The sequence below is a fragment of the Cupressus sempervirens genome, chromosome 3, assembly GCF_028749045.1.
Source record: "Cupressus sempervirens isolate cs-2001-9-10 chromosome 3, ASM2874904v1, whole genome shotgun sequence".
Classification (NCBI taxonomy): domain Eukaryota; kingdom Viridiplantae; phylum Streptophyta; class Pinopsida; order Cupressales; family Cupressaceae; genus Cupressus; species Cupressus sempervirens.
This window is the reverse complement of record NC_143120.1, coordinates 607159418-607181406: the sequence shown is the minus strand read 5'-3', so window position 1 is coordinate 607181406 and position 21989 is coordinate 607159418. Positions and strand designations below refer to the sequence as shown.

The window sequence follows — 21989 nt, the reverse complement described above, 5'->3', positions numbered from 1 at the left end:
TTCTGATTTTCATCCATGAGAAATCCCTCTATCAATGTGAACTCCTTCTACCTTTAGTTTCTCCCTCTATCAGAAAACTTCTACCTTTGATATTTCCCTCTTTGTCATCTCTTGAAGTGATAATTTTTTTTGAGATATGACAACAAAATTCTCCCTCTTTGACATCTCACACCAGAGACAATATTTAGTATATATCAATGTACCTCATGAACTGATTCATTTGTAGTGTGCCTTTGTCAATACTACATCAACTAAATGATCTTCAACATGCTCTAGTTGATGCATCACTAAACTTCATTTAGTGAGCTTTGGATAGGGGAATGACCCCTAGCTTTCCTCTTAGATATAGAAATGCATCCTTGGGTAATGGCTTAGTGAATATTTGTGCAATTTGTTCTTTAGTATTCACATATTCCAATCTTACCTCTTTATCTTGTACCAATCCTCTTTAAAAATGATATTTTATAGCAATGTGTTTTGTTTTAGTATGCATCATCAGATTTTTGTATATATTTATTACACTCATGTTATCACAATATATAACCACTAGATCCTTAATCTCTGTCTTCATACCTACCAACAGTTGTTTGAACCAAACAATATTAGAACAATTGATTGTTGCTGCCACATATTTTGCCTCTAATATGGACTAAGAAATATAATTATGTTTCTTACTTGTTCAAGACACTAGTTTTTTATCAAGAAAGAATGCTCCACCACTGGTGCTCTTTCTATCATCAATACTTCCTTCCCAATCAACATCTATGAATACTTTTAAATCAAAATTTCCTCCTATTTTGTACCATAAACCATAGTCTTTAGTACCTTTTAGATATCTTATGATTCTTTTGATTGCCATCATGTGATTTTCTTTGGAATTTTCTGAGAATCTTTCCACCATACCGACTGTTAATGCAAATATCAGGCCTTGTATGCACTACATACTCCAATTTTTCAATCATTGATCTATATGTGGTCTAATCTACCTCCTTGGAATCATCATTTTTGTAAAGCTTATATCTAGTAGACATAGGAGTTCCAACTGGTCTTAAGTTTTCTATTCCAAATTTCTTTAGTATCTCTTTGATATATTTAGATTGAGTAATGTAGATACTATGTTTCTTCAACTATACTCTATTCAAGGTATGCACTATAGTACTGATTTCTTCCTTCCAATACTTGACTGCAACATTCTTTTCTATCATCAATGTTCTTGCACAATCCATGATGGATCTATTCCTTCTTATAGCTATACCATTCTGTTGAGGTGTACCAAAGGCTAATACATGTCTCTTAATTCTTTTTTCGATGCAGAATCAATGAACTCATTGGAAATAAATTCACTAGCTCTGTCTAATCTCAAACATTTCAACTTCTTTCTAGTTTATTTTTCTACTCTTTCCAGATACCACTTAAATTTTTAAAAAGCTTCAAATTTTTCTTTTAGATACATTATAGTCATCATTCTAGAATAATCGTCAACGAAAAGAATGAAAAACTTATCTCCACTATAACTCTCTCTTCCAATAGGTCCACATAAGTCTGTATGTACAAGCTCTAAAACTTCTTTAGAATGATAGTTCTCGCTTTTTAAATTAGTTTCTCCCATCTTACCAATTTGACAATTTTTGCATAGACCCATATCAGGTTTCCTCAAGCTAGGAATACCTTTTACTCTTCTATTTTTTCTTATCTTGACCAGGTTATCAAAGTTCACATGACATAATCTTTTGTGCCATAACCAACTTTCTTCTACTTAAGCAATAAAACATGAACTTTCACTGAGATCTAGATATAATAGATTACCTTTTGTTTGTTTGCCTAATCCAACTAGATTTCATTTTCCATCCAGCAATTTGGCCTTCCCATTCATAAATTCTAGCTTAAATCCAATGTTATTCAAGTGTGCCATACTCAATAGATTATGCTTTAGTCCTTCAACCCAATAAGCATTGTTACATCTAAGTTCATCGGTTAATGAGATACAACCTTTTCCCTTTATGCAACAAGGTTTATTGTTTCCAAATCTCACACTACCACCATCATAATGTTTCATGTGCTCAAACTTTATTTTTCTCCCAGTCATATGATGTGAGAAACCACTATCAATAATCTATGTATCATTTTTGCTAACATGAGAGATAAGTGCCATTTTATCTCCTTCATCATTAGATTCATCTTTTACAACAATATATACCATTTCATCTTCACTATTATTATAATATTTAGCCATAAAACAAGATTTCTTACCTTTTTCCTTGTAGTTTTTGAATTCCTTCTTGCCTTTGTACCTTTTTTTTTTTTTTTTTCATCCATGTCTTCTCTATTTGGGCACCTTGTAGCAATGTGACCAACTTCTTTACAAAAAAAAAAGATTAGAGGAATCTTACCTTTGTACTTTCCTCTACCTTTGGAATATTTCCTTGCAAGTAAGGCTTTGACAACTTCAAGATCATTTTCTAAACTTTCTTCTTCTTCACTTTTTAATTGTTTGGATTTTGATTTCTTACCCCTTTTCTTGAGTGAAAGCTTGGCTTCAAATGCAAACTCAACACCTTTGGAACTAGGGACATAGTTATCATAGTTATCCAACTCAAAAGCTATCAATCTTCCAAATAGAGCATCCAAAGTTATTTTGCTATTTTAATCACATCCCATCTCTTGAATAGTAGACACTCTAATTTCATAGATAGAAGGGTTCTGAGAACCTTGCTTACAACTATTTTGTCGTCAATGTCTCCTCTAGATGTTTTGATTGTGCTCACACTTGCTTTAATTCATTCAGAATATTTTGCAATATTTTCAACTTCTTTCATCTTCATCTTCAAATTGTCCTCTAGAACTTTCACCTTTACCTCTTCTTACATTATCATCTCTCCCATAGATAGCTTTCAATTTGATCCACATATCATAAGTTGTAGTACAACTTTTGACTTCATCAAATTCAACATAATTAAGAGCATAAGTAATGTCAATCATCATGATGTTATGATTTTTCTTTTCAGCAATATCTTCAATTGATAATGTTCCAGCAGGAGTCTTGTATTCACTATCAAGATATTTACAACCTAAATCATTGATAGTTGCCAAATGTAACCTCATAAGTCATTTCCATGCTGCAAAGTTGTCTCAATTCAACTTGGGTATCTCTCTTCTGTAAGACATCCTAATCTTTAGCTTTGGTCCTTAAAACCTTCTCTGCAAGCACCAAAAGCTCTAATAGCAATTGTTGGAAATATAAGAGGAGTAATTGAGAGGGGAGGGGTGAATCAGTTATCATAAAAATAAATCTCAGATCCCTCAGTTGTTAGTAAAAATCAAAACTCAACTCTGTTGTAACTCAGTAAACACTGAAATAGCTTGACAAATGCTTAACATGAAAATCTTAAGATATTATTTGTGGTTAATATTACTTTAACTTAGTTGCAAACACATAAGAGAAATAGCATGAACACAATTGACACCAATATTTAAAGTAGAAACCCAATTTGGGAAAAACCACCAATTGCAACTAGTTGCTATTTTTTACTCATCTAAAGTGAGCCTTGTTAGGAGCCAACCTTATTAAAGGTTACAAAACACACTGTTAGGTGTGACCCTATAAGAGGATTTGATCACCCTATTAGAAGTGGCATTGTTAGAGGCCTTTAGACAATTCAATAGAAATGCCACCTTGTTAGAGGATTTATAAATAAGTATTAAGCCAACTCTGCTAAGAGATTTAGATCATTGCTACAATGGTTAGAGATTAACAATGAGATGGCTTGATTTCTGATGCAATTGAATTGCTGATTACAGATCTCAATTTTGGCCATCTCAACAAGGATATTTTGCTTATCCTTCTAATTTGCTTCCTCTTAGCATCATCAAATCTTTAATTATGCTCCACACATTCAATCTCAACTTGAGCTTATATTTATATCTTACATATTGTCAAGTCATCTTGAATACAACTTAGAATAATTAATATTCATCTTGTCAGTTAGCTAGAACCAATAGACAATTCAATTGAACTCAATATGCCAAAATAAGAAAATCCTTCGTTAATTGACCCTACTTGGTAGATACTAACTCAAATTGATTTTCCTATGTTAACCAAGTGAACTCGGTTAACACTGCATATTTACAAAGTTCCTTTAGTAACCGAGTGAGCTTAGTTAACACTGGCTCCATCACACATTTCCTTTGTTAACTGAGTAAGCTTGGTTAACTATCAACTTCTATAAACTTTCCCTTGTCACCCAAGTGAACTTGGTAAACACTATCTTCTGAACTAGGAAAACTCTAAAATTCTGAGTAGACACAAAAAAACTGTCTTCAATGCTCAAGTGAGCTTGGCATACACTAACTGGCAATGATATGACATTTTGTGTAACATCAAAGATAATACACAATACATAGTTAATCTATTATTTCTGACAATAACATCATTTAGGGTGTTACTCAAAAGGAGGGTTACAATTAGGAGAGGCTAGATGAGAAAAAATATATTCTTTTTGATCTTCACAATATTATTGGTCAAGAGGCAGCTTATTGGAAACAAATTTCAAGAGCTGTCTAGTTGAAAGAGAGGGACCAAAACACTAGATTTTTCCATATGTCTACTTTGAAACATAGAGTCCATAATATAATCAAAAGAATAAAAAAGGGGGTTGTTGTTTTGGAGGAAGAAAAAGATATAGTAGCAGAGGCCATCTCTTTCTTCTCTAATCTTTTTACTAGAGACCTTAATCTTTAAGAAGATGATTAACAAGAAATTATCTTTAATATCCCAACTTTGATCTAGCCAGAGCACAACTCTATGATTGAGGCTATTCCTTCCCTCTAGAAATTGAGAAAATAGTATTCTCCCTCCCTATAGACAAATCCTAGGGTCCAAATGTTTTCCCTACTTTCTTCTTCTAATTGTTCTAGGAAGTGGTTCAATAGGATGTTATCAAAGTGGTCCAAGAGTTTTTTAGAGCTAAAAGTTTGCTCAAGGAGGTAAATGCTACGTTCTTAGTGCTTATCCCTATAGGTTCAGGAGTGAACTCTATGGATATTTTCAAACCTATCAGCCTCTCAACTCTTTCTACAAGATTATTTATAAAGTCCTTACCAATAGGATTATCAAGACCTTCCCTATTATAATTTCTCCTCAACAGTTTGGTTTTGTTCCAAGGAGGCAAATCTTGGGTTTTATCATGACTCTTCATGAAGTCATCCACTCTTTGGAAGAAGGAAAGAGATAAGGCTTTCTCCTCAAGCTAGACTTGTCCAAGGCTTATGATCGGGTTGACTGGTCTTTTCTCATCAAGGTTCTTAGAGCCTTTAGGTTTGATTCTAAGATATGCAAGCTTAAAAACTAGTTGATTACTACTTCCTCTTTGGCTACTTGGATCAATGGTTCTACATCGACATTCTTCAATCCCTCAAGGGAGTTAAGACAAGGGGACCCCCTATTGCTCATTCTCTTTATCATTTTGGCTAAGCGTTTGGGAAGGATGATTTCAGCTAACAAAACTTTAGGGCTTTGAAAGGAATCAAACCCTTTTCTGGTTTCACTAGTCTTCTCTCATCAACAATTTGTGGACGATGCCATTATGGGGGGTGAATCTTTGGTTGGGGAAGCTAGGGTGGTCAAAATGATGTTGAGCTCTTACACTAGGGGATCAAGGTAGCTTATCAATTGGAGCAAGAGCTCTATCTTCTTCATCAATACTTTGGCTATGAGATAGAGGAAGATGAATGATATTCTAGGATGTGGCATAGGTAGCCTTCCATTGACCTATTTGGGTCCCCCTATAGGCCTCAAACCCATTAATTTTTTCTAGATTAGTCTTATTGATAGGTTTAATAAGAAATTAGCTGGCTAGAAGGGTATTACCTTAAGCCAAGAAGGAAAAATTTAGTCGATCAAATCCACCCTTCAAAATCTTCCAACCTATGTGCTAAGTCTTTTTGGGATTCCCAACAAGTTTGTAGACCTTATGGATAAGATCCATAGGAATTTTCTATGGTCTCATTTGGAAGACCATAAGGGATTTCCTCTCATTTCTTGGGACAATGTGTGCCTCCCCAAACACTATTGAGGTTTGGGTTTTAGAAAAATGAGATCTTTCAATAAAGCTCTTCAAGCTAAACAAATTTGGAGAATCTTTTCTAGCAAGGGGGATTGGAGAGATATCATGGAAGATAAATACCTTTGGAGACCTTCTATTCAATACTAGTTCAATGAAGACACCATTCCCAATGGCTCAAATATTTGGAATGGAATGATCAAAGCCAAAGAACATACCAAATGCAAGGAGAAGTGGAGAGTTGGAAATGCTAGTGAAATTCTTTTTTGGCAAGACAATTGGCTGTTCCAAGGGCCTCTCCTCAATTTTCCTACTTTTGATAGATGAGCTAATACTTGAATTCAGAGGTTTGGTAGTAAAGTCAGTGACTACAGATTAGGCCAAGAGTGGAGAGACCTTTCTTTAGTCTCTAAGGATCTAAAACCTTTGATGACTATCCTCCACTTAGTGATTTTGAATGCTAATTAGGACCAATTAGTGTCGGAGAATACTTCTAGAGGCATTTACTCAATGGCTTCTGGGGAGCTTTGATGAAGCAAGATTCTAAATCTTTATGGGAAAATTCCTAGTACCTCAACCTTATTCCTAAAATCAAGATCTTCTTTTGGATTTTCCTCTAGAATACGGTTCTAACTATTGATAATCTCAACAAAAGGGGATCCTATATTTCTACTAGATGTGTTCTATGCAAAAACTAGGCCGAGTCTATGGACTACTTGTTTATTCATTACACTTTTACGAGAGAGTTGTGGTCTAGTTTCAATCAAGGTTTTGGTTTGGACTAGTGTGCCCCTACCTCAACTATAGACTTCTTTAGGTAATGGAACAATTCTTGGAAGGGTTCTGGTCTGTATGCCATTAGCAAATGGGCTCTTCTCCACTTCGGTTGGGGAATATGGAAAGAACACAATAATCGTATCTTCAAGGATATCAACCTTCCTACCAAGATTGTGTTGAGTAAAATTCTAAATGCCCTTATGGAAAATAATATTTTTCGCAAAGGATCTAACCCATTGGTAGGAGACACTAGAAGAAGTAATGACACATAGAAAAAAAGAAAAGAATTCCAATGGTCATTACCCCCAGATGGGTGGCACAAAGTGAATTTTGATGGGGTAACAAAATTTAATCTAGGAGAAGCTAGTAGTGGTGCGGTGATTAGAAATTTCTTTGATTATGACATAGCAGCTTTCACCTTCCCTTTGGGGTACCAAACTAACCACTTTGTTGAGGTGTGTGCTGCCCTTCATACTACTAAGCTGGCAAAAGATATTAAAGTTAAATTCCTTTGGCTTGAGGGGGATTTTAATAACATCATAAAGTGCCTCAAAGGTGAAAATTATCCTTCCTAATCTATTAAGAATATGGTGGAAGAAACCAAACAAATCATGCTCACTTTTGAGAGGGTCTATGTATCACATGAATATAGAGAGGCAAATTTGGTAGCTGATTGGATGGATAACAAGGCAATCAAAAGGGACATGTCATATAGGTGGATTAATGGTGATGAGTTCTTATTATTAGTTAAAAGCATGATTGAGATGGAAAGAATCTAGGGGAGGACAAATAGTACAAAGAGAGATGATGAAAGGTAATGTTTTTAGTTTCACATATAACTTAATGAAAGCTAAGCACAGGTTGAACATGAGGAAACTTAATTTGGTGGCTTTTTGGCACATTTTTTGGGTGTTTTGTAATCTTAATTATTCTTGCATTCCTAAGGACAAAAGAGAGTTTAGTTATGGTGAGATATATTAGAGGTTTTTTCTTCGCTCTTGGAGTTTATAGAGATTTTTTTCTACTCTTAACAATACTATGGTGGGAGAAAGCCATCATAGAGAGCTAGAGGATGAAGCAACAAAATGGAAAAGGAGGTCAAAGGTTTGGGAGAAGCTGAGGGAAGGTGGCATTTCAAATTATATTTAGAAATTGCACGGTTGGAACCCTAAGGTGACTGAACTTATGGTCACGTCTTGGAGAGAACGGAAAGTTAAGATTGATGGAATTGATTTCCAGGTTCATGAAGGTGTTATTATAGAGGTCAGTGACTCCCCTTCTGAGGGAATCAAATTCTTTAGGGATAAGAAAGTTTCCCTCAATGATGTTAAATAATTTGCCAAGAATGCTAAGGAGACAAAGGATATTGTGAAGATGAGAGCATACTATGAACTGGCTTCAATAAAAAAAACTCTAGAGGTTTGTTCTTAGGGAAATCATCTCCTACATTATGATGGACACAAGGTATGATAGAGTTTGTACCCATCACTTTTTCATCCTTAACCACTTCACGTATGGCATTAAGATCTCCATCCCTTACTACCTCTTCTTCTCTATAAATAAGAATATCATGAGATATAAGAAGAAATATTATACTAACCTGACTTTCCATGAGGGCTTGTTGTTACTAATTTATGAGCACTTTAAGGCTCAAACCCATGACAAATCCATAGCCCAAAAATTGGAGTCCTTGGAGGACATAGAAAGCTCCTATCTCCCATCTAACACTGAGGATAGTGATGGGATTCATTTGGTTGATGAAGATGAGGTAGCTAATATTGTAAAGGATTTGGGTAAAAACAAGAAAATAAATGAACCAAAAAAGAATATAATCAAGGATGGGAAAGGCTCAATAGGTAAAATGATTAAGTCTAAGGTTAATCCTGCTAAGGACTATAATGAAGAGGATGAGAGAATGGACACAGAGGAGGAGAATAATGTGAAAGAAGAGGGTACTATCAAGGTCCTAGGTTGCATGAAGGTGGAAAGCCCTACCAAGAGGAGAAGGGGCATTAAAATGGACATAGATTAAGATTATAGTAAGGGATAGGAGACCCTTCTCTAGGTCAAGGAGGAGATAAATGAAGATTATGGTACAAAAAAAATACATATACTTTTGGCTCTAAGGGCAGGAAATTGGTCTGGAGAAACTTTGAAACTTGAACTATGAAGATGGATATTGGGAGAGAAAATATCCAGCCAAAGGTATTGGAGGGTAATGATGGCATAATTAATTTGGAGGAACTTATTGATCTGGCCATGGTGATTCTTAGTGACAATGCTAGGGAGGTGGAGATAAATCTCCTCAACAATTCCTAGAACAACATGGTGGACAATTTCTAGTCTATCAAGTGGATTTTTCATGAAATTGGGCAAATAAAGAACAAGTTGTAGGGTCTAGAAAGGAAGGAAAAGGAAGACAAGATTGATAGAATCATCAAACTGGATTATAGGGTTACTACAATGGAAAAAAAGAATGGAAAGAATGGAGACCTCTCTCCACAAAATTGATAACCAAAGCTTCAATATTATCAAAGACTTAAATGATAATATCAAACAATTGCATACTATGATGGAGGTTAGCACAGGGGTGAAAGATGACATAGAAAATGAGGACAACAGGATAACAAAAGATGATGCCAACCCCCTTGTTGAGATCCTGAGCAATAACATGAGATTGAACAAGAAGAAATGGGACAGGGATGACTCTCCTAATGACATAAAATTGATGAGTGAAGTAGTAGAGACAATGGAAATATTGGAGCTCAAGTCTGTAGAGTTGGTCAAAAATATGGTTCCTTGATTGGTTCACTTGGCTTTTATATTTTTCCCTTGATTTTTTAGTTGCTAGGCTTGCCTACTCTTTTAGAGGCTATTTTTTATTTTTTCAAGTTCTCGTGGCCTTCTATGGCCTATCATTTCTTGTTGAATTGCTTCATGCTCTAGATTTAATGTTGGTTTCTTTTTTTTACTGTTGGGTTTTAGGCACCTGTTAAAACTTGTTTTACTTAATAAAAAACATATGTTATTAGTTAAATTCAACATTTACTCAAACATATCATTTCAAGATCAAAATTCATATACAATTCCAAGTACACTAATATAAAAGAGGTTTTGCAATCCAAATACTCTTAAGATTGGTTTGACCATTTACAATTCACAAAACACAAGGTTTGACTCTTCCCAAAGTCACCATTGACAGATGTCGAAAAGAAAATAAGAGGAAAAAAATAGAAGATGACATTTGTGTCGATATGTTGTATAAAGTCATTAGAAAGTCTAAGAATAATGCTACCATTTACATATGACTATTACAAAAAAAATGGAAAAGGAAACACAACTTGAGAACTATATATATATATATATATATATATATATATATATATATATATATATATATATATATATATATATTTGTGTTTTGACTCTTCCCAAAGTCACCATTGACAGATGTCGAAAAGGAAATAAGAGGAAAAAAATAGAAGATGACATTTGTGTCGATATGTTGTATAAAGTCATTAGAAAGTCTAAGAATAATGCTACCATTTACATATGACTATTACAAAAAAAATGGAAAAGGAAACACAAGTTGAGAACTATATATATATATATATATATACATATGTACATATATGTACATGTATATGTATACATATGTACATATGTGTACATATACATGTACATGTACATATATGTACATATATTTACATATATGTACATATGTTCATATATATATATATATATATGTAAACATATATATATATATATGTACATATACATATATATATATATATATATATGTACATATACATACGTATATATATATATATATATATATATACGTATGTATATGTACATATATATATGTATATGTACACATATATACACATATGTATATGTGCGTATATATAGATATAGATGTATATGTACGTATATATATGTATATGTACATATATATATATTTATATATGTATAGATATATATATATATATATATATATATATATATGTACATATATATGTATATATGTGTGTGTGTGTGTATATATATATATACATACACACACACACACATATATATATTACATATATATACACACACATATATATGTGTGTATATATATATATGTATATATACATGTGTATATATATGTACATATATGTATATATATACATATATGTACATACATATATACATATATATACATATTATATATATAGATATATACATATATATACATATATATACATATATATCTATATATACATATATATGTATATATATAAAGACAAATAATATTGATAAAAATTATGTTAGCATATCTCTTACTTTTTACTTATCAGTCTCTTGAAAACTATTTATAAACAAATAGATAATAAGACTTTAACATAAAATATAAAGATAAATAGTAATAGAAAAATAATGTTAGTTCATTGTTTGCTTTTAACTTATTATTTTCTTAAAAAAAAAAAATACAAATAGACAATAAGACTTCAAACCCTTTGGTTAGCAATTATATATATATATATATACTTATTAACAAATAGCTCATTAACCTTGATACATAATAAATCATGAATTTTTAAAATTAAAATGCGATCAAATGAAATTTAATCATATTGTTTCATTAATAGTAACACAAATTCAGAGTTTAGCTTAGTGATCTGGAACTTCACTCTTTCAAGGACAAACCCTCCCTATGATTTCTCAAACGATGTACAAAAGGCCCTCATTCGTACATCGCTGAAAAATCAAGAATCAAATACACAATATGATCAATCATGAATTGGCAAAAAGTGATTGACATCTACTTGGACTAATATTTTTCTTTTTGCTGAACAATTAAGTCCCAAAAGATGTGGACATTTTTACAAACTTATCATGATTCTTATTCTATTGTAGATAGAAATACAAACTATAGCCCAACAATCCAAAACTTAGTTCTTTAGAGGGCAAGCTCTTTCCATGTCCTCCCAAAAAATGTATAATGGACCCTCATCCATCATAGACAATTTTAAAAAAACCTTAGAAATCATGAATTAATCAAAAGTGATTGTCATACTCTAGCTCAATAGTTGACATTTTAGTTATATTGGAAGAGTCTTCCATATACCCTTTTAAGTCTCTTATAATAGATGTCCACACACACACTACCAAAAAATCAAAAATTGAATTCCCCTTCTCCCCCCCACCCCACCATTTTGAAACCTGAAACAATCGACCCAGAAGTGGGAAAAAAAACTTTCTGAAGCCTAAGATCCCAAAACTCCCATAAATTGAAAATGAGACTTGGGGTTAGGGAGAAGTTTGACCTATCCTAGGTCAGGGTTGAGGTCATCCATGACCTAGGTTAGGGTTGAGGTCAACCTTGACCAAGAAGGTCATCCTTGACCTAGAAGCCCTCAATTTCATAGAGTAGTTTGTTTGAAATAGGATAGAAATAGAGAGAGAGAGAGAGAGAGAGAGAGAGAGAGAGAGAGAGAGAGAGAGAGAGAGAGAGAGAGAGAGAGGGGGGGGGGCAAAACTAGGGGAAAACTACTAGATCCATGCAAACACCCATTCAAGGTGCTTGACATAACCCCATACCACTTACTTGAAGGGCTAAATGCTCTAAACATATAAGTGCTTCCATTTTAAAATGATACAATAGATAGACAAGGGATATATACACCAAGAGAAAGAGAAAACAATACAGACATAAGAATTAAGGACACAATTTCTTCCTTTATGATAACAACATTCTTGAAGTCCATAAACCACTGAAGAAACCTATGCTCAAATGAAAGTAAGTTTTTGCAATGGTGTGGGTTAGGATCATAATCTTGTAGATGACCAATTACAACTTACTCCATTAGGGTGGTATTTGATGTTGTGACTGGCTTAGTTTTGGGTACCTTTCCTTATTTCACTTTATGAGTAGTCAAAGGTATAGAAGACACCCTCAAATGATAAGAATCATGTGCTATAGGGATGGAGAAAATTTTGGTGACCTCTTACCCTTAATATAGAGAGATAGGAAATGCTGTCCTATTGGATCAAAATATCAAACAAATGATGGGCCTCATGGAAACATCAATTTCCTTTCTTTGTCCATGTAGGGCATAGATGAAAATAGAAAAAAACATCATTAGAGGTTGCAAAGTCCTCAACATGCACATAGGCTTATCCTAAAATATGCACTGGCCTTGGGTCTTTTTTGAAGAGGGAAAAAAGAATAAAATATTTTGAATCATAGGGGTGGATTAAGATAAAGGAAAAAAAATGTGAAGTGTAATAGGTGCTACAATTTTATAAAAAAAATCCTTGGACAAGCTTTTAACAAGATATGAGTGGAAACTCTCATTGTTGAAGTAGGATCCCTACTAGAGTATCCTAGAATTGATCCAAAAAGAAACCACCATGAGATACCCAAGGGACAGTGTCCAATATCATTGATAGTGTACAAGGTACCCTCATGGGTGAAATTAATGAGCTTATAGACTACTACAAGAAATACCTCCATAGAGATCAGCCAATGGATACATGGATTCTCTCATAATAGATAAGAATTAGACGTAATGGAAAAATTTGTAGAAACCATATTGGGTCCCATTATAAGGACCATCAAGGTGTTTGACCCAAAATGTTTCTTGACACTTGTCATATTGTGCATAGCGTATCCCATTAATGAAAATTAATTCCTTTGTGATGACATCCACTCAACAAATAGGATCAAATATTACACCTCTCATAGTTTTTCCACTAATTTTTAGTAGGATGTACAATGGAAAAGGATCTCTTCAATAAGTACAATCCAAAGGGGTAGATGATATCTCTATATTATGCAACTTTTAGTTGAGTGGTGAGATGCAAGTGATGGTCATCATATTGATAAATGGGTTATTTCTCAATGGAGGGGGAGAAGATGATGATGTAGGAATGTAGTTTGTAAAATGTGGTGGAAAATTATTAGTATAAATATTAAGTTCATTTTTCATCTTGTCCATTTTTTATTTTCTTTTTTCTTCCTTTCGTTGACCTATACGACACTATCATCATTATGGTCTTGGATGAGATGTCTAAGACATACATAGTGCCTGGTGTCATGAGTAGGTACAAAATGAAATTGACAAAACTTTGAACTATCATAGTAACAAGGACATGGATGATATTCAAGAGAGGAAAAACCTTGAGGAGGGTTAGTAGGTTATCTTTTAACAAATTTTATAGGATACTTCCATTGGAATTACTTAATTTTGAAAAGGAACAATTTTGTTGCAATTTTGTGGAGAAGTTATCTATTATGTGGTTTGGAGGAGTTGATCACACTAGCCACAATATTATTTTTTAGGGACCCACCTAAAGAAGAGATGACTCTATAGGTGCTTGAAGAAGATGTTAGAATGATTTAGAATAAATCAGAGGGGGGTTGAATTAGTTATCCAAGGTCCAAATGTACCCATTAAACTTTTAATCACTTTAACTGCTTCAAATCTAAACATTCACTGGCTTAGCCTCTATAGAAAATAATCAATAACATAAAATTACAGTCCACTATCCTAATAATTATCAAACTTGGAGAATGTAAAACATTAATAGTAAAACATCTCGAATGACATCCACAAAAGTATGATAACAAGATTTAACATGGAAAGCCAATTTGGGAAAAATCACCAATAACATGTCACCAATTTTTCACTCTTCTAAAGTGGTATTTTTAAGGATCCAACATTGTTATAAGTTACAAAATACACTATTAAATGTGACCTTGTTAAAGGATTTAATCACCCTATTAGGATTGGCTTTGATAGAGGACTTGAGAACATTCCATTAGAATACTACCTTGATTAAAGGATTTAAATATGACTATTAGGTTAGCCTTGATTAAAGGATTTCAACACTGATACAATGGTTAGAAAGTGACAACAAATTTGATCTAATAAATACAATGCACTTTGAAAATATAGATCACAGTTTGATCCACATGTTGATCCACTGGCTAGCCTTCATTGTCATCATTGTCTCTGATCTTCTTGAAAAGCCTTCAAGAAATCACACTTCAACTCTTCACAACTCTTCTTAGCCTCCTGCTCAAGTTTTCTAGTCAATAACATTAATAATAGCTTTAACCTCATTAGGTCTTCACTAGCTTTGCTAACCTCTCTCTAAGTCTAGCCCTTGTACCTCCTTAAATCAATAATTATGATTTTTTTTTTCTTAAACATCACCATAGATCTTAGGGTTTGGTTAGATTCACCAAATCCTTCCATCATATCATCTCCTCTTTTCTCTTATAGAAACTTTACCTTGAATTCTTGCATATAAATGCTCAAACATGGTTCCCCTCAAATTAAATGATCTAGCTCATCCATCCTTATCTTCAATAGGCTTTACATATTCCAAGAAATCAACTATGTCAGCTAGAAATCACAATTTCCTCATCATCTGTCAAATATTGTTCCTTGGCCAATATTGTGTTCTGACACTTAATCATCACTAGATTAATTGGTTGTTACTAAATTTTCTCATTCGGCACATATAATATCACTTGGTTGATACTGACACTTGTTCAATACTATGTTTGCTCAACTTATACTAGTGCTCAATCGACACTAATATCACTCGGCATAAACTTCAAGTTCCTTAATCTTCTACTCTTTTTCTCGATCAAACTTACATATTTGGTCATTCTTTGATCACTTCTTCTAGGCTTTAGTCTAACTCTCTTCTTCACTTGTAACATGATTAAATAATCACTTTATCTTGTCAAAGTCTAACTAATCAAGTGCCTATTGTAATTCCTTATAACTCAACCTTTCCTCTAGGTCCTTTTTTTATGTCCTTCTTCTCAAATCCTCTTCATCAATCATCTAGATATGGAACTCTAATCAGATAGAAAACTATTTTAAAAATAAGGTTTCACATCAATCAAAACATAACAATTGACTCAATTATAGTTTCCAACATAAGATTCTCCATTTTTTGCCATGTATTGATAATGTGTTAGATCATTTTAAATATTAGAACCTTAGTTGGGGTATCCATTTAAGAAAATCATATCTCTTAACACCCACTACTAATTATCAATGAACATCATTTTAAGGTCGTCATCAAGTAGGATATGAGAACTTTCATAGATATGGAATATTACCTTAAAATGGAGTTAGTCACCTTCTTATTGATCTTCTATTTGAAATGAACAAGGCCAAGGATAGTTATTGCATTCACTATGTTTTCTTATAATCAAACAAGGACATTATATATGAATTGATTGAATGTTAAGATGTAATAATTTAGAAGAGAGCTATACCATTCCATCTTGGTTCCTTTGAGGGACCAAGAGAATATCCTTAGAAAGATATAATCAAGGCTATGATAATCATTGCATAAAGTAATAAAGGAATCAATGTGGAGATGGGGATCCCATCATCATTATACCTATCAAAATTTAAGGGCTTGACACCCTATGGTGGTGAAGTATTGATATATTACATACAGAGTAAACTACAATGATAATATGGACTAACAGATCTCTTATTAGTCATAGTGAAATGATTAGCAAGCAATTTTTGCAAATGATCCATATTTTTCATTATATATTGAGAATATGATTATGAGGCGAAGGAAGTTGACATGGATTACCTATGTCAACAGGGCGTGTAAAGGATCCACTAGTAAAAACACATTGGTTAATTCTATTATTAACACTAATAATTTGCATATTGTACCCTAAGAGGACCTTGTTCATAGTGATGTTAAGTCCAATGTTTTTGGAAAGGGGTCAATTTTTAGAGTCAGTTTTTTCATATACACATACACTTCAAGCATAGCAATAGAAATATGTGCACTAATGACATTGGATTACGTTTATTGGGGGCTAGGTGAATTGAGAGATATATTCTTTTAACCATGATCTTCCCTATTTCCATTATAAATTCAATTCATTTCTTATCTAAAATTAACATCTCTCTCATATTGCTAATAGAAGACCCAACCTCAAAATGCACATCCTCCTTATGAAGAAATCTTTTAAAATATCTCAAGCTTATCTCAAGAGCTAAATTTGATAAAAAAGAATATAGAGAAAATATTAGTGGTCTACTATGAGAAGAGATTTGGGAGTTTAGAATTTGTCAAAGTAGAATTCTTGCAACTAGATCTAGGAGAAGTGAGTTGATTCCCAGTATCAGATTGAAAGAATGTGATGCAAAATGATCATTGTAATTGTAATTCTCCATAAACACTAGGCTTGGTCTAGTTGAACTATACTAGTTTGGGGGTATGTGCAGGATCATGTTCAACCAAACTATGCTCTTAAGTGGCAATAAGAAATAAGAAAATAAGGGTTATGTCAACTTGACACATAATTTTCTACTTGTTATTAGCTTTATATCAAAAGTTGAGATAAAATAATCTCTAGGAAATTGAATCTAGTTTCTAAACTATTAAGACTTATCTCAAAAAACTAAAATTTGATTGGTCAAAATTTTGAATTTTAATGCAATATTACAAAAATTTTAGAACAAAAATAAGAAGTAGATGTATGTTTGACCACCTTAATCAAAATCAAATGATATTATTTTTTAATAATATTATAGATATTATTAGTAGACTCATGCCTAGATGTGACACATATTTTTGGGTATTTTTATTCTAAATAAATAATAAATAATTAATTTTTTACTTTAGTATTTTTGGAATATAAAAACTCTCATGTCTGACCACCTTAACTAATTCAAAACTCTATAAAATTTAATTTTTAATTTTTTCCCCTTATAGTGGAAGAAACATAGAATGTGATGCATCTTTTGGATTTAAAAAATATTTTACCATTTGCAAGTTATAGTTGTTTTTCAAGTAGTGTGTCACTCAACACTTTATACGTAACTCCATTAGAAAATAAGTAATAATTACTTACTAAACTGATAATTTGATGAACCTTACATTTATAGAAAGATAAGAACATTCTTAAGAAACCCTTTTCATTTCATCAAATTTTGGCAAAAAAAAAGTCGTCAGCTACATGTTTGAAGTAAAAAAAATCACATAAAAATAGGCCAAAAACACATTTTTAGGATGTTTTTAAAGTTGACCATTTAGGGTTGGTATCAAAAGATATAGTAGACCTTATAAAGATATTAATTGTTTTCATTTAGTATCAAGGTGGGTGGGGAAAAAGTTGGAATAGATTTTGAAATGGTTTGAGGCATTTCAGAACTACATATTTTTCAGATTGCCACTTTTTGGCACACCATGATCCTACACATACCCTTGGAGGAATATTTAGTTTTAGAATATCATTATGATAATTCTTGAATTGATCTAAGTCATTAAGTTCATTGAATAGCCTCACAACGTAAAAATGATGAATTTGAAGAAAACTAGAGTTGAAATAAATTTTGTGTCAAGCTCAAATAAATGTGGAGAAGGGAATTCACCTTTCTTGAGATTAATAAAACCCCAAGGGATGTATTGACTCTTGCACCTTCTCACTAAACTAGTTATCTGTTTGGATGGGGTAATCAAGAAGATTAATTAACTAACTAGAAATTAAATACTTAGTTAAATGCAAGGTAAATTAATGAAACTAAAATAAATCTACAATAATAGAAAATTAAATATTTTAACTATTGATAATTGGAAAGAAAATTGCCAAGGCCTAGTGAGACACTTTGTGAGCTCACTTTCTTGGACACTAGTGTGAGTTTTAGACTACAACACGAATGTGGGATGCCAATGTAATATGTGTGTTTCTTCTACAAATAAGGTATTAAAACTGAGAGAGAAAAGGTATAAGACTAATGACTAACTAAACAAAAAATAAATGTAGACTAATTTCAAGAAGAAAAGTGTGAATAAACTATGAAAGTAACTATTAAGAGGAATACAAGATAAATAAAATGCTCACAAAAAAGAGATAGGATAATCCCAAGATCTCTTTCTCCTTCCTCCTTCAAACATTGATCACAATTAGAAATTAAAATATTGGGTTTTCTTGATTAAGAGGCCTTGCCACATTCAAACCTCCACTTGATGTTTCCACCTCCACTATTAGACAAGATTGATACATAGACAATAGATAACCAATAATTGATAAATGATAATAGATGAGCAATAAAATAATCAACACATAATGATATTCTTAATGAAATGAGATGTATGGTCCTTCATTTATTCTCTAGCATATTTAGTTGGAGAGGAATAGACAAAGCTTTCAAGATGTCTAAGTTGGAGCTATGCAAGTCTGGTGGAAAATTTCCCACTCTCTACATGAAACACTTCAAGCTAATTGTGTGTTAGATGGGGGTATGGCTCCTAATGACCTTACCATATGCAATCACATAAATCTTCATCATTGGGGAGGGGTCACAAGGGTTGTGAGTCAATGGTTCCATTATCTTCTCAAACAACATAAGTGACAGATGAAGATTCGAGTGAATTGTGATGGGCATTGGACTCCTCCTCCACTTGGAGTTCTTAAAGTCAACACTGATGGTTCTTCTTGGGGAAATCCAAGTCTTGCTAACATTGAGGGAGTGGCTCATTGTATCTTTGGTGATGTCCAATTTCTTTTCTTGATGCATAAGGGTTGTGATACTAACAACCTCATGGAGGCGTTGGTCATTTTACATATTGTGGAGCAATCTTGTTTGAGGCACTAGTACATTTGACCCCATTTTTAGACCAAAATTTTTGACCATCTATTAAAATAGGGTCAAATTTGTTGAATATGCAAGGAAATGCATCTTTTTTTTAAATCCATTCCCATGTTGGTCAAAATTTTGACCAAAACAGGTTTCATAATGTTAAAATAAAAAAAGTTCTATTTCGTGTGAAGATAAATGCACGCTTGTTGAGTGGGAAAAGTAAAAGGTCTTTGCAGTGTGAAGGTAGTAGACATTGGCGTCAACTGGGGCACCATATCAGCACATAGACCCCCTCCTTCTGTTATCTACAACCTAGGGACAACGTGATTCTGGTTCATGTGTGCCCTGCAAGTGTCCTTTACAGTGTTGATTGGGGTTCCATTGATCTCTCTGTTGAGGACAAACATACAGATGAGGAGTCACCGCAAAAGCTCAAAGACGACTTTGACAATTTCACATCTACTAAGGCCACTAATCTGGTGTAGCCCCTTGTGGATGCCCATATTCCTTTTAAGATCCACATCATCAAGGATCACGATATGAAGGAGTATCTCTATTTGGAGGTCAAGAGGCTTGGCCTTAGTGTAGTTATAATGGGGAGTCGAGGATTTGGAGCTTCCAGGAGGAACTCAAAGGGCAGGCTTGGTAGCATCAGCGACTACTGTGTTCACCATTATGTCTGTCCTATTGTAGTTATCAGGTATCCTGATGAGGAGAAGGAGTGTAATCTTTATTAAGTGCAGCCCACCAAGCTGCTGAAGGATTCTGAGTTGGAGATGAGGTTGTGCCTAAGGAGGATGAGGCAGATGAAGTTCATTCATAGGTAGGTTTCTAGCTTTTTAGCTTTGAAATTTTGTGCTTTTGATTGACTATGCTATTTTGTATTGCGATTTGTGTGGAGTTGACTTTATGTGTAAGGTTTTGTATTGGATAAGTTAAAGAGTGGGCTTTTTATTTTGTTGTTTTTCCAATAATTATTTATAAATTTTGGTGCTTTTGGTCCAAGTTAGGGTTTTAGTGTTGTTGTTTTAGGGCTCTTGGAGATGTTTTGGTTTAAGTTAGGGGTTTTGGGAGGTTGGTTTTGTGGTAAGGTTTGTGGTGATTTTTTTTGGCATAGAGTTGTATGTTTTACAAGTTTGGATGAATGCCATGCTATCATGTACACTATAAATAGGGTTGGTTAGATTTAGAATCAGTTTAGATCAGGTAAAGTACAATGGGTATATATTTTTTTGGTCTGAATCATGAAAAACCTGGTGTACATTTCATGCAATGGATACAATTTTTTAAAAAACTTGCAAAGTTGATTTTTGGGGTAGGGTATAGTGAGATTATCTAATTTTTGTTTGGGTGTTTTGTCATGATTTTCTATAATGAGTGGTGTAACTATAATTGTTTATTTTAGTGTCATCATATGAGATCACTAGTACATTTCCTTAATTTATTTGGAAATATTACCAAAATCACAGCCCCTTATTAATTGTAGTAATACATATGCAATTTTGTTGAGTGATCTCTAAAGCTAGATTATGTTTGTTGTATGCCCTACGACAGCTGATTTTCTTGATGGAGTTAAACTTGTTTGTAATAGCCCCAATCAAATTCATGATCAATAGTGTCGTATCAATTTTAGTTGTCTTTGTGGTCTTCTTATTGACACAGGAATAAATACTTATCTCGACGAGGAAAGAGAAATGTGACTTGTGATCTCTAACTATCATCTTATGAACCTCAATCACTTATGTATGATTTCCAATAGGATCAACTTGTTGCTAGAACACTTGGGCATCTTGTATGGTGCTCTACAAAACCCAACCACTCTGACATAAGTGAGTTTTGAATTGGATTTTCCAATTGCCCTAATTTTTAGCTAAAATATTGCCTCCATTCATTCTTGCTTGCACAGATAAAAGCATCAAATAATATCTCTTTTGGCTTTCTGATCAATTTTTTTCATCTCATTTTTCATCACTCGATTTATCTTTTTTATTTACAATACGTCCATCTCATTATACTTTATACAATTGTCCTGTTTGTAACGAGGATTTTGAGGTTTCCACAAGTAAACACTTTTGATAGCAAGGTTTTCATGAATACAATAATATGTTTTTCTTCTATTATAAGAACAAGGTGGTGGTTGTATATATTTTTTGTCTTGTGACTTTTGTAGGATATAATGCAATGCATATTTAACAAGCTACATGAGCTCAAGTGAGCATGAGGAAAAATGCTTAAAATGTTCACCTTGCATTGAACAAATTTTATGACAATGACATTTACATGTTGCTTGATAACAAGATTCCCAAAAGAATAACGTGTATAATAGTTGCAATGTCATTGAAATCCATGAAACACTAGTTTTAAACTTTAAAAGTTCCTAAAGTGGTGCATAGAAAATTTTGAAAAGAATCTTCACTGCTGCACACCAATTATATAAACCAGTGGTTTTAATGATCTGAACTTTGCAAGCGTACTGCACTCAATGAATTGTTGTAAGTTGAGAAACACACAATGCATGTAGGTGGAG

At 33.1% G+C, this 21989-nt stretch overlaps 1 pseudogene; it reads left to right on the top strand.

Annotated features, from left to right (window-relative positions):
- Positions 1 to 8021: 8021 nt before the first annotated feature.
- LOC149568137 (universal stress protein PHOS32 pseudogene) lies at positions 8022 to 20285 on the top strand (annotated as a pseudogene).
- The last annotated feature ends 1704 nt before the right edge of the window (positions 20286 to 21989 follow it).